The following is a 13842-nucleotide window of genomic DNA, read 5'->3' as shown; positions in this document are numbered from 1 at the left end:
GTACATACGAGCATGGTTTCATCTCTACTAGTGTACTAGATAGCCATGAGGTATAGATAGAAAATTGCGACACGCATACCTTTTGAGTATCATTCTTCCTTCTTGGCTATTATCATGATGTGTAAACACACGTAGGATCGTCGGTACGTGTTTTTGCCGCGGCACTAGGAGAGAGGCAGTTTTCTGGTGGCTTGTATATGCACCCACGACTCCAAAAGTAGGGAATTATCTCAATGCAATAAGGCCGCGTGGCATCAGTCCCACAGGGCAAGCCGTGGGGCGGAGCAGGTATAAAAGCCAGAGAGAGCACGCTGGGTAGCGCATACCTTTCTCGGCCTTTTGGCTAAGATCAAGTGTAGTATCTGTTCTTATCAGTTTAATATCTGATACGTGGTCCATCGGGCCACATGATATTAACCTAATTTTTCTCACGGGGGCAGCCCCCTCCCGGCAGCTTGCTGCCCGGGGGCTGCGCGCGTCGCCTCTGTATTGCACTGCCTCAGAGGCCTGGCGCACCCCCTTCCAAATTTTCAAACTCAAATCTCTTCTGCGATGGCCCCACAAAACGCTTTGAAACTTGTCTGCTGTGATGAGCAGTGGCTGATGACGAATTGGATTTCGTTGCTTTGAGACATGCCAATCGGGATTGCTCAGAGAAAAAGAGGCTTGATAGCACATCAGAGAGCATGACCGGTGAAGTTTACCATCTCTCGAGCAGAACAACTCTAGCCCAACAAAGGGTGTCATGTCTAGGCATACAAGCACACACTGCAAGAAGGGCTTCCAAGGCTCATCCCACGCACTTGAGCATCTCGGCTTTGCCCAGACTAGGCAGAATAATAGTAGCGTGCCAAGCAACATGGGCGAGAAGGACAGATGCCCCTATCAGTGACGGTGATTCCATCTTGCATTGAGATTGCAAGGCTCTTAGGCCTACTGGAGGTTGTGTTTCAAGAGATGGCATGCTGGCTTTTGCATCACTTATTGAAAGTGTTACTTTCTTGCATCCTGTCAAAGCGCATGTTGAGGTTGCATCTGATGCAGGTCCTAAATCCTTGGTAATGAAGTTTGCATAAACCATACGCACCGGAATCCTGACAAGCCAAGACCTCTCTCTCATCGAAGTTGTCGCCCCTCAAACGGAATGGCTCGATACCAATGGGAGGGCATCATAGAAAGATCTTAGACAATGATCATGCCTCCGCGGAGGAGGCCATACCACCCTATGCATACTTCCTATTGCATCCAAGATTGTTTTAAAAAAGTGGTTATGGTGGGGGGATTTTTTAATTTCTTTTGCTAAGGATTTGGTCTCGAGAGAGAATATTGTCCAGCCAACATGTTGAGCCTGAAGCTCAGCTCATGTGTGGTACAACTTTTCAATTAACTAAATTTTCTCTAAGAAATGGCAACTTCTTTTCGTCATTTGAGATGTGTGGATTGTTTGCTTTTGATCATGTCGATCCATATCACCTTTGAATCTAGCAAAGACCATGTTAGTTTTTTTCCTTGTTTACCCATTTCTTTTCCACTAGAAGTCATCTACTAAACTGTTCACTTCACCCATGAGCTAAAGGGGGGGCAATATGGGATAGTATCTAAGAAGTATTCCTGCAAGTTCTCCATACACTTGGTTGTATAAGACACCTTCCATTGTGCATTTGTACATCTCTCTCTCTCTCTCTCTCTCTCTCTCTCTCTCTCTCCACCATATAAGGGTATCCAAGTATGGCATTGCTATCAAGCAATTCTCCATCACAAGTCTCTTCCTATGGGAAACCAAGCTACAATCACAAGGAAGTGTTGACGGCCAAACACAGAAGGAGCCTTTCCAAACTTCTTGCATCATTATTTTTTGAAGCGGAATGACATCTTTGTAATGTTTTGTGCGGCCAATTATTCTTTATGGGAACGAGCCTCTAAGGAGAATTGCATATAAGCCTTTTTTGCTCGAGGTTTTTATCTATGTAAATATGGTATCAGAAAAAGCTTAGACAATGACCATGCCTGAACGGAGGAGGCCGTACCACCCTAGGCATATTTCCTATTGCATCAAAAATTGTTTTAAAAAAGTGGTTATGGTGGGGGGATTTTTTATTCTCTTTCGCTAAGGATTTGGTCTCAAGAGGGAGTATTGGCCAACCGGCAAGTTGAGCCTATAGCTCATGTGTGGGACAACCTTTCAATTAACTAAATTTTCTCTATGCAATGGCAGCTTCTTTTCATCATTTGAGACGTGTGGATTGTTTGCATTTGATCATGTCGACGCATATCACCTTTGAATCTAGCAAAGACCATGCTAGTTTTTTTCCTTATTGCTACCATGTTTACCCATTTCTTTTCCACTAGACGTCATCTAAACTATTCACTTCACCCGTGAGCTAAAGGGGGGCAATATGGGCTGGTATCTCACTCTATAGAGCTTCTACTAGTGGGAATGTTCTACATTTGTACATCTCTCTCTCTCTCTCTCTCTCTCTCTCTCTCTCTCTACCATATAAGGTAATCCAAGTATGGCATTGGTATCAAGCAATTCTCCATCACATGTCTCTTCCCATGGGAAACCAAGCTACAATCACAAGGAAGGAAATAATTTGGAAGATAGTCACTAAAGATGAGCATGAGCATATTCATATAGATCCAAGCCAACAATTGGCATGTGCCCTTAGCTAATAATCTTTTCAAGATCTTAACCTCACTAAAATGGGCAATTATCTTTACTTTGGCAACCACGTTTGATATAAATTCACATCCCAAAGGAGCCTTGTCTAATGAAGAAACTATATACACTAAAGGTTGCCAGCAATGTCATTATATATTTAGAGCATGTTTCATACTTCTCATGCCTACTTGATAAGTACACATTGGTATGAGTACCACCATGTCCACAATAGAAACAAGGTGCATTCTTATAGGTGGTTTATTTGAAGGGTAAATTCTCGTCATTTATCGAACAATGTGGTGATGCAATAATTAGGACTCTATGTTAGTTATACAAGCGGGATAGAGCTATAGTCATGGGTTGCAAGCAATTGGAGGAGAAGACCGGATCCACCAACATCTAAACAGTCCGAGGCCTACACTTGACCTTAGCCATAATAGCACCAAAGGTCAATCTATATTGTATATATTGATGGGAGAGACCCACGGGTGTTTTCTTGTGGTTGCAGCTAGGTTTAGGTATGTTTTCTTTGAGCCTTAGTAAGCACAAACATGTCACAATTCATGGCAAAAAAACACGGGCTGTACATTGTTGACGTGGCAGGTGGATGTTGGGAGTTTTTCTGTCAATTAATGAAAGCATTTGACTTTTAGAACTTTTGTTGGAAATACTCGGCTTTAGAGATCTCTTATCAAGAGGTTTAATTAGATCTCTTGTCAAGGGGCTTAATTTCTTTAATTTCATTAGTGATCCTGGTTATATGCCTATGCATGGTGATATGGTTCCAATATCTTGATCTGTCAGAAAAGGAGAGTCATGAGTTTGTGCTCCCGCATATGTCACAACTGGTGATGTGGCATGTCTGCTTCTGGACTGGAAAAAAGAGAGCTTGTGAACAAAAAGGTGAACCTGAGTCAAGGCCATAATGAGCACAAAACGTGGCACAATTCCTGGTGGAAGACATGGGCCACACGTTGTTGACGTGGCAAGCTCAATGTTGGGAGCTTTGCGCCAACTATTGAAAGCATTGACTTTCAGAACTTTTGAGCATTACTTTTTGAAAGCTGCTTTTGGGGACATTGGTGCAGATAAAGTGAGTCTGTGCTAGGAAGAGCAAGAAGCAGGGATATGGGTGTCTAAAGTGTATGCTAGGGTGATACCCGGGGAATTCACTCTTTATAATACAAAACAGGACGCCACCTGCGAGCGGACAACTTTGATAAAACCCCTATATACGACTCATATTAGGGAATATGACCCCCCTTTCTACGCTTATACGACAATCAATGAAGAAAACTATCATACCCCTATCTTATATATAAAATTTAGGTCGCACATAATCTAACTGAGTAAAACTAGTCAAAGAGTGTGTAGCATAGTGAATTGCAACGTACTAAGGAACCACTTTTGTTGATAACTAGATATACCCTCAATGTGTCTTAGTTTGACTTTCAAATTATGTGCCCGATCAACCTGCACTCTAGCTACTCATCCAATTCTGACCCATCTACAGCTGGTGTAAATCAACCCTTGACCTGCTCCAAATTATCCCTTATTTATGACTGGCTTGATGCAAAATTTGATGTGTGACCTGATAAAAAACTTCCCCTAAATTCATCTGAATTCTAGTACAGATCGGTGACCAATTATTACAAAGTAATCAACCCGGTTTCAGGTACCCCCCCCTCTTAAATATGATACCCCCCTCCTTATTTTTAAGATTGGGAGATAAATTATTGGGTGCCTGCCCCTAACTTATACGCTTATGTAACTTGTAAAAAAACCCCCCTCCCCTGCACTTACGTGGTGCGATAAATTTTTCCATGGTGAATCCCCCGGGGGGTGATAAAGGAGGTATGAAGGTCAAGGGCACACAGTGGATCCATGTGTGTGTGCAGTTTTGGGATATTTTGACCAACGTGCTCTTCCATGGGGCTTCTCAAATTGGCTAATTGGAGAGCTTAAAGTGTATAATGAAAGTACAAAAGGTGGTTTTCAAAGTGCTTTATAGGCTAGTCCAAAGGGCCTGTCAATCTGTAATGTACAACTCAAGATATGACAGTTTGAAGAAAAGGGTGCTTCACAGATTCTCAACAGAATGGATGAGTGCAACAAATGGAGTATGTCGGTCTTTTCGGATTGGTAATTGGATCCCAAATGGATAAGATATGAGAAGTTTAAATTTTTTCTGCTGCACCATTTTGATTGCCTCTATAAACGTGCCATCATATGTTTTTCAAGCTTGCCAAGGGTTTGTAGAGGTAGTGTGAAGCTTGTGGAGCTAGAGCAAAAGTGACGGCCTGCCAAACAGAGTTGCGATCATCAAGATATTAAAGTTTGAAGCTGACAGTTGGCAGAGGAGATGCGGTTACATATGGTTTTTTCCCATTTGGGAACGATTGTTTACTATTGTCAACTTGCCAAAATGCACAAAGGTCCTGATGGATCAGAGTCACCTTCCACGTTGGCTTTATACCATGGCCATCTAACATTGGAGTTGGAAATGGGACTAGGTCAAAGTAGCAGGGAAAATGGGGATTTTTTTGGGAAATTTTGTGGTTTTGGGTAACCCTTGAAGTGCACTTCATGGGAGACTGCCACGTGGCGTGGGATTAAACCATATGTGCAATAGAGTCCAAAGGAGGTGTGGTATATATATTGGAGGAGAACTAAGTATCCAAGAGGGAGAGAGATGGAGCTATGGATTCCTCCCCCTCCTTGCCCGTGGGGCGCTGCTATGGTGGCCTTCTCGCATGTGTGCCCACAATGAGATGGTGATTAATGTTGGAGCCACTGTCACCGATGGTGGATTGTGGCATCCGTTTGGCGATGTCGATTGACTATGGCAGTGCCCAATTGGGGCTTGTTCATACACCCGGGGGGGGGGGGGGGGGGGGGCATGGGCCCTCCCCCTTTTGTTTGGAGTATAAGAGGATACCCCACGATGGCGTTGAAGGGGCGGGGTCCCATGCAGTCAGAGAGATGTGGATGTGCCCCCGGGCTGTTTGTGGAGTGCGCATGCGTGCGTGCACGCACACACACACACACACACACACACACACACACACACACACACACACACCACACACACAGACAGAGAGAGAGAGAGAGAGAGAGAGAGAGAGAGAGAGAGAGAGAGAGAGAGAGAGAGAGAGAGAGAGAGAGAGAGAGAGAGAGAGAGAGAGAGAGAGAGAGAGAGAGAGAGAGAGAGAGATTGGGGGGGAGGGGATATATGCGTTGGGGGGGTTGTGTTTCCTTGGGACCATGTGGTGGTTTTTCACCCCGAGAGCGGCTTGTACTTGCTTTTTTTCCACTCAACCTAGAGGAGACTTGTTTACAGTCGTACATTCTTGGACTCTTCATGGCAATACTCGGTTACAGTGATCTCTTATAAGGAGGCTTAATTAGATCTCTTGCCGGGCGTCTAAATTGCTTTACTTTCATTATTGGTCCCGTTTATTTGATCTGTCGGACAAGGAGAGTCGTCAGTCTCTGCTCCTATCTGTGACACCTTGCATTGAGACTCCTGCATAGGAGGATGTGTTGCAACAGATGGTCGAAAATTGTGTCTGTCACAACTTGGTGATGTGGCATGACTATTATTGGACTTGGAGTTGAGAGGAGAGCTTATGAAAAAAAAGGCATGACCTCGAGCCATAGTGAGCACAAAACATGGCACAATTCATGGTAGAAAACACGAGCCATACGTTGTTAACGTGGTAGGTTGGACGCTGGGAGCTTTTGCATCAATTAGTGAAAGTTTCACAACTTCACTTATCGAAAGCATGTACTTTTGGGGACGCCTTGTAAAGATGAGGCCAAGGGCCATTAAATATGTGGCTATGGGGAGTCTTATACACAATTGCAGAGTTAGCTCTCCCATGCAATTGTACACTAGCTGAGAGCATAATGAAACGAAGTACCACAAGGAGGCACCTACCTTAGCAACCAATGAATCCGAGTGGAATCTCAAGTGTTGAGTTCTCTTTCAAGTCCAAGTATGCGGTGATTATGAAAGAAGAGCAAAGAAAGAACATAGATTTCAACCTTTTATCAAACCTTTCTTACTAGAGGAATATTCAACAAGGCTTGTGGCACCTAAGAGATTAACACTTCAAGAAATTCTACATGCTACGAGACATACAATATGCTCAGAAACTTGCTACACAAAATCAAGCAAATGAGGATATTTCTATGAAGAAGAGCTAGCCATGCAATTAACGCTTGAGCCACTTGATAGTGAGGACACCTTAACATCCATGAATTAGGTTTTTAGTTACACTCATTGATAAATCAAATTCTTTTTTCCTCGAGTTTTTTTATCTTTGTAAATATGGCATCATAGAAAGATCTTAGCCAATGATCATGCCTCAGGAGAGGAGGCCATACCACCCTATGCATATTTCCTATTGCATCAAAGATTGTCTTAAAAAGTGGTTATGGTGGGGGGGATTTTTTACTCTCTTATGCTAAGGATTTGGTTTTAACAGAGAATATTGGCCAACCAAAAGTTGAGCCTGAAGCTAATGTGTGGGACAACTTTTCAATTAACTAAATTTTCTCTAAGAAATGGGCAATTTCTTTTCATCATTTGAGATGTGTGGATTGTTTGCTTTTGATCATGTCGATGCATATCACCTTTGAATCTAGCAAAGACCATGCTAGTTTTTTTTACTTATTGCTACCATTTTTTACCCATTTCTTTTCCACTATAATTCATGTAAATTGTTCACTTCACCCATGAGCTAAAGGGGGAAATATGGGCTAGTATCTCACTCTCTAGAGCTTCTACTAGTGGGAATGTCTCTATGCTAGCTCCTTATCCACTAATCTAAGAAGTAGTCTTGCCAGTTCTCCATACATTTGGCTGTATAAGACACTTTCCATTGTATATTTGTACCTCTCTCTCTCTCTCTCTCTCTCTCTCTCTCTCTCCTCTCTCTCATACAAGAGTACCGCAAGGAGGCACCTACCTTAGCAGCCAATGAATCTGAGTGGAGTCTCAAGTGTTGAGTTCTCTTTCAGGTCCAAGTATGTGGTGATTATGAGAGAAGAGCAAAGAAAGAGCACCTACCTTATAATCAATACAGATTATAAACAACCAATGTGGTTAAGTTTAGAGATTGAATAGTGAAATAAAGAAACTTTAAGTTTAGTCAATGTATCTACAAGCACCTAAACCGAGCCATGGCCTCTGAAGGTGATTGGTAGACCCACAATCAATCTCATAGAGATACTGTACATAAAATGAGGAATGCTTCATAAGCTATCAATTTTATGAATTTGCATGCCGCTTCAAATCTACCTTTGCTAAATACTAGGACCCATAACACCTAGTGCTCATGCATTTAACAAAAAATGATATGAACCTATATTTTCATGACTATAAGTACCGATGCTTATGAAATATGTGATGCTCAATGCACACATGGAAGAGAAGGGTATATAGTACTATGAAGAGAACTAAATACTTTCTACTACAATCACTTAAAAACCAAAATGTTTGAACCATAATAGAATGTGAAATATAAATCACATCTAAGCACAAACAATGAAATATTTTCATTAACAATACATAGCCTTGCTATACATACAAACAACCATTCGTGAATGTTGTTCAGTAGTACTTGTAAGCTTCACAAGTCTTACTATGTATCCTCGGATAATGTTTGACCACTAAAGACATGCTTGAAATGGTCTAATACATGATATGACCACCACCTAGGGGATTTGTCATGACACATATTGAAATAAAAGGTGCTAGTGTCAGTCCAAAGACTCATATTCTCAACATGTGGAATATGTCTCATATAATGATGTCTAAAAATATGACACCCATCAAGTACGAGATGTACTTGTCTGTGGAGGTAATTGTAAACACTCAACAAAATGAGTGAGAGGGACCCTGATAACTCGTACTCTGCACTCGCTAAACCAAAATCCATGAGTTCTAGACGATGTTGCATACCTTATGACTATCAATGTGTGCCAAACAAAACCTTACTATGTAGGTCTATAAATGCAGGGTGCAAAATGTATTCTGGGACACTACATGCCCAAAATTCTTTGCTCCTACATGACCTTGTCATGTGTCTAAAGAGAAAAATGGATAAAAACATTTCTAGAATATGCATCCCACTTGAAAAACTCAATTTGGTTAGCATTGGGCAACTTGATCATGAGGGTTATCATACCGCTTTTGGAGATGCTGTTGTCAAAGGGTTATTTGATTGTGGAAATTTTTTTCAAAGATGGAACTCTTTACACTCTAAGTGTGTGTGTGTGTGTGTGTGGTGTGTGTGTGTGTGTGTGTGTGTGTGAGAGAGAGAGAGAGAGAGAGAGAGAGAGAGAGAGAGAGTTAGTTTATATTTGACATCCCTTTATTCAAGAACCATATACTGACACTTGACACAAAAATGACATAACCAGGGGACACAAGAGAAAAAACACAAATTTTTTAAACTATTGAACTTATTCTTGGTACATCCGTTTCTGGTAGGAGATTGAGAGAGCTCCAAAATCATACAAGAATAGGCCTATACCTACCACCATTCATCAAAAAAAATAGCAAGTGGGCTACTTTGATGAAGTTAGATATCCAAGAAAACCCATTCTACTCGTTATCGCTGTCCCATAGCCAAGACCCCCTTAGTCTCCTTGTATATATTAGGGGGTCGGTTTTTTTGCCTTCCTATTAGGCATAATCCATTTCTTTATGACTTTTTTTGCTACCATGGCATGTTTTGGTTTAATGGGTACTTTTGATTTTTTTGAGGAGGTACCTCATCAACCATTAGCATATATTATTGTTTTCTTAACCTAAAGGTTTGTTGCCATCATAACATATCAAAGTCCCACTATGTTATTTTTTATGTATTTTTGTGTTTAACATTTGTGTGTAGTTTAAACACAACAAATACATCCATTCATCAATTTGATTCCATCTTTTATGGACCCCTAAGCCTAAAGCCATCTTTTATTTAAACCACTCATCCTTTTATGGGTCGTCAAGTTATACAATGTACTTCTATTTATGTATAATATACCATGTTTATACGATTACTTTAGAAATAATTTCCTAAATCCTCAATTTTTAGAAAATTTCGATAGAGTTTCCCCCATTTTTGATTATTTTATCCAAAAAACCTTGAGAATCACCATGGCAACTTCATATCGAGGATTTTCATACATCTTTTTGTCAAAAAAACCATATATTTTGTAGTGTGCGCTTAACTTAGCATGGTTCATTGCTAAGCATGTAGTATTGTTTTCAAGGCACGTTACCTACTATCATACCATAACAAAGTTTAGCACTGTAAACTTTTTTTTTAGTGTGTCTTTTTAACCAACATGCTTTGTGAGAACATCTATGCCCAACCATGCATTAAGTACCCCTTTCATTAATAAAAAAAACCTTTTGTAAGTAGAGCAGATTAAACATCATACAAAATACAAATCTTCTCTCATTAGACCTCGAAGGAGTGTCTACCTGGTTTTGCGAAGCCCTAGCCACCATGAGTACGATTGTGATGCAATTTCTTGGTGGTGGTTGCAACTTGGTTGAGTGCTGCCAAAAGGGAGTATGATCTGAGGTTTATCGCCGAGCTATGTTTGTGAGTTTTGAGCAGGTGTAGGTTTGACCCGAGTATTTTCTCTTGATGGTGTAGTGCTCTTATTTCTTGTGTGTGTGTGTGTGTGTGTGTGTGTAGGGGTGAATAGGGAGAGGGAGCTCGGAACACACGGACGGATTCTTAGCTATGGGGTGAGCGTATTAGAACATAAGAAGTCTTTGATGAATAAATACATGCAGATTACAAGAGCTCAGAATAACCACGTTGATGTGTGATGCTCATGTTCATTGTGGTGTGTGTGTGTGTGTGTGTGGTGTGTTGTGTGTGTGTAGATGAGGGTTGAAAGTGAGTGCAAGGTATCAAGGGCATCTCTAGCCTCAGAACCCCCACTAGGAACTCTAGTTGGATTTCTCTATGGCTCTCTCCTCAGGACACACACTCCTTGCTTTTGTTAAGGTAATCAGACCTCTTGTTGAATATATCAGCTTATTAGCTTTATTGACCCTATGTGTAGTCATTGGAGCCCAAGGATCCCATCCGTCTAACCACTAAAAACTATTGTTGGCTTATTGAATCAACAATTCTTGATCTTTCAGGACTCAATCTTCTTATCTTTGATCTAGTCTCCGATACAGTAGGTCTGATTACACTAGGAGTGATAAAATATTGGTGGAGTGGACCTTCAAAAGATGTATATCTCTCAAGTTCTCTCTGGTCTATTGTCAAGTACCATTAGGAGAAAGTTGGACTCACTTTTGGGCCTTTCAGTTCTAGAGAGAGAGTGGCGCTCGACCAATGAGGAAGAGGCTAACATTACGTTGAGAATCGACATCTTGGAGCCAAGCTCTTTTAGAAAAAAGGGAGAAAATATTATTTTTGTTCATCAAATTGCACAACTTCATGCTTTCAAGGCATAAATGCCATAAGTCATACTAACTCTGTACCGACGAATTTCAGAACTTTCATTGAAGACTCTATCTAGTATCTATGTTCCCACCCAAATATGACTTTGAGTAGCTCTACTTCCCTCTCAAAACTTTCTTCCCTTTTTTATATTTGCGCTAACTTTTATGTGTATTCTAGTGCACACCATGACCACTTCTTGACGGCCTAGCACTACCATTGACTCTGTTAGCATTTTGAACAGTTATACTACAGATGATCAAGCATGGATACCATCTCAAATAACTATCAAAATTTGGGTACTACTGCAAACTAGGAGGAGGAAGAGGAGGCAACACAATGATTTCATGAAGGCTTTTAAGGGACAAGTTAAAGAGTTTAAAGTATGTGTATGAAGCAAGCGGGTGAAAGAGGTCCTCATACAACATGCTTTTCAGCATGCAGGCTTAAGGTTGCAAACATCTCCTCCAAGTTTTCCATGGCATCAGCCCAACTGTAAGTTATTTTGAGCATCTCACTTGGTGCATGATTATATTTGAAGGTTAAATGGTGGATATCATCTTTGGTATGTTCCAGATATTTATCCATCGAATAGGACGGATTGGCAACTAGTTGAGAGCATAGTTGAGATTTTTGATGCTTTCCATGCATTTATTGGTGAGTAAATGTACCGAGGAAGACAACAAAAGAAATTTGCAGATAATGGAATATCCTTTTATGATATGTCATATTTGGAACCGAGAACTTCCTTTGGTTGGGGTCGTGTAGCTCCTTTGTCACTTCCATCCTTTGACATCAAGGATTGGTCTTTGCCAGCTTTGCAAACTAGTGAAAGCTTTAGGAATAGGTTGTTTCAGGATATACAAAAGTCCCTCAAGTATTTAATTGCCACAAAAATAGTTCGGCTCGCACTATTTATGCCTCTTGAAGTGTTTGTATATTTCTTCTTTGATGAGTAAATAAGAACTACCGCAACAATGTTCATTTGCAAGTCTGAGAGCTGTTTGGACTTTTTAGATGATAATTGGGATAGGAAACAATCACAGGGCAAAATCTGTATTTTGCAAAAGAAGTCCATAATTTGCAAGTTTATAATAAGCTCTCAAAATTTCATAGTGTCGTTTTACTATTTTAGATATCATCTTCTTAGTGTGTAGCTTATTCCACTCGACCAAGATACAGAGTCTAGTCTCGAGAACAAACCTCTATCAATGGAGCTCTACTTTCGAGACTGCCTACTTGCTGGGATAGAGACAATGTCAAGCACAACTCTTGCACAGATCAGGGTAGATCGTATATGTGAAGAACTTCCACTTTTGCCGGAATTGTATGCATTTAGTCTCAACAATAGAAAGGTGCTTACTAAATGGATGAATTTTCATTGTCTTTAATACATTGAGACATAGAATCTAACTCTTTCATCTTCTCAGATTCCAAGACGCAAGGAGAAAACAAAATTGTGCAAGGAGTCCCTCTCAAATACACTTCACTTAATTGCTTCCATCGGAAGCTAAGTCACATACATTGTGCATGCAATGAGCTTTGATGCCATGCAAACCATGATGTACTCTTCAAAGTGACTAATACAGAGACATTTTGTGCCGCTCAAACAATGTTTAAAAAATGTACACTTTTCATTGTCTCAAAACTTTACAAATTGTGTTGTTTTTGTCAAGATGTATACAAAGAGAGGTAGTTATTACTCCCTTCCCCTGCTACTGCTCCCTTGTCCTCTCCCCCGGTTGGTGCCACTGGTCCCCTTTCCTCTCCCTTGATTACTGCCACTGGTCCCCTGCCCTCTCTGCCACTGCTTCCTTGCCCTCTTCCCCGGTTGCTGCTTCTTCTCCCTCGGGGGACGCTCGTCTCCGGCATCCTTGCATCGTTCGAAATCATGGGTCTCTTTCATGGCTTCCCATGCATCTTGCACCTGTGAAGTTTCCCTCTACTCTTGCTCTTGTCGCTGATGTGTAGCCCATTCCTCTACTTCTGCGGCGTCCGGATCCGCATAATATTGATTGATTGCTTATTGCATATTTTGAACTTACTCTTGAGTCTGATGGCAGCGCTGCATCATTTTGTCAATGCGAGCCTGTTCAAACTCCTCAGCTCTCGCCCCTTCCTCTCTTGTATGTCTATTTATCGAGATTATAATATGTTGGATGGCCATTACAGAAAAATGTCACACATCGTTGGGGGTGTAGTTATGTAATTGAAATTCCTGTAGAAGCGTGATAATAAGAAAGTAAGTAAAGATGTTGCTTCTTTTAATACAAATGTTGCAACAAACAAACAATGAAACAACACGATTACTTATGTTTGGTACATCCAAAATTTGACCGAGGAGCAACAAGGTATTCAAACAAGTTCGCCAGCAACAGCTATAGTCATCAACTTGCATGGGCACAGTGACCCGTTTGTGCCGGATGGTAGTCCCTAGATCATGTTCTAACAAAACATGCTCTACACAGCATACAAATTTTTTTGCGGCACTACATACGTAACCACTTGAGTCAGTAACACATTACAAAGAGATACTACTTCCAAATGTATCCAGATGTGCCTTACGTTTTTACACGAGCGTGAAACAACCTGCTTTACCCGGAGTTTGCGTAGTAGACAATCTTATCTTCAAGGTCAAATAACAACAGACTCCAATGATCACTACACCAAAACCATCAAAAGATCCTAAATCCAATATGGTTTTTA

General features: G+C 40.9%; 1 non-coding gene and 1 pseudogene across 1 annotated transcript; one reads left to right on the top strand and one right to left on the bottom strand.

The window, feature by feature from the left end:
* Window positions 1–314: 314 nt before the first annotated feature.
* On the bottom strand, window positions 315–1134 carry LOC147451734 (uncharacterized; annotated as a pseudogene).
* Window positions 323–521, top strand: LOC147451735 (U2 spliceosomal RNA). Its single transcript, XR_015189061.1, has one exon. It is a non-coding gene; the product is annotated as a U2 spliceosomal RNA (small nuclear RNA).
* Window positions 1135–13842: the final 12708 nt, after the last annotated feature.

Source organism: Adiantum capillus-veneris, chromosome 8 (genome assembly GCF_014529385.1).
Source record: "Adiantum capillus-veneris isolate H3 chromosome 8, ASM1452938v2, whole genome shotgun sequence".
Classification (NCBI taxonomy): domain Eukaryota; kingdom Viridiplantae; phylum Streptophyta; class Polypodiopsida; order Polypodiales; family Pteridaceae; genus Adiantum; species Adiantum capillus-veneris.
The sequence above is the reverse complement of the archived record's forward strand: the minus strand, read 5'-3'. Positions and strand labels throughout refer to the sequence as shown.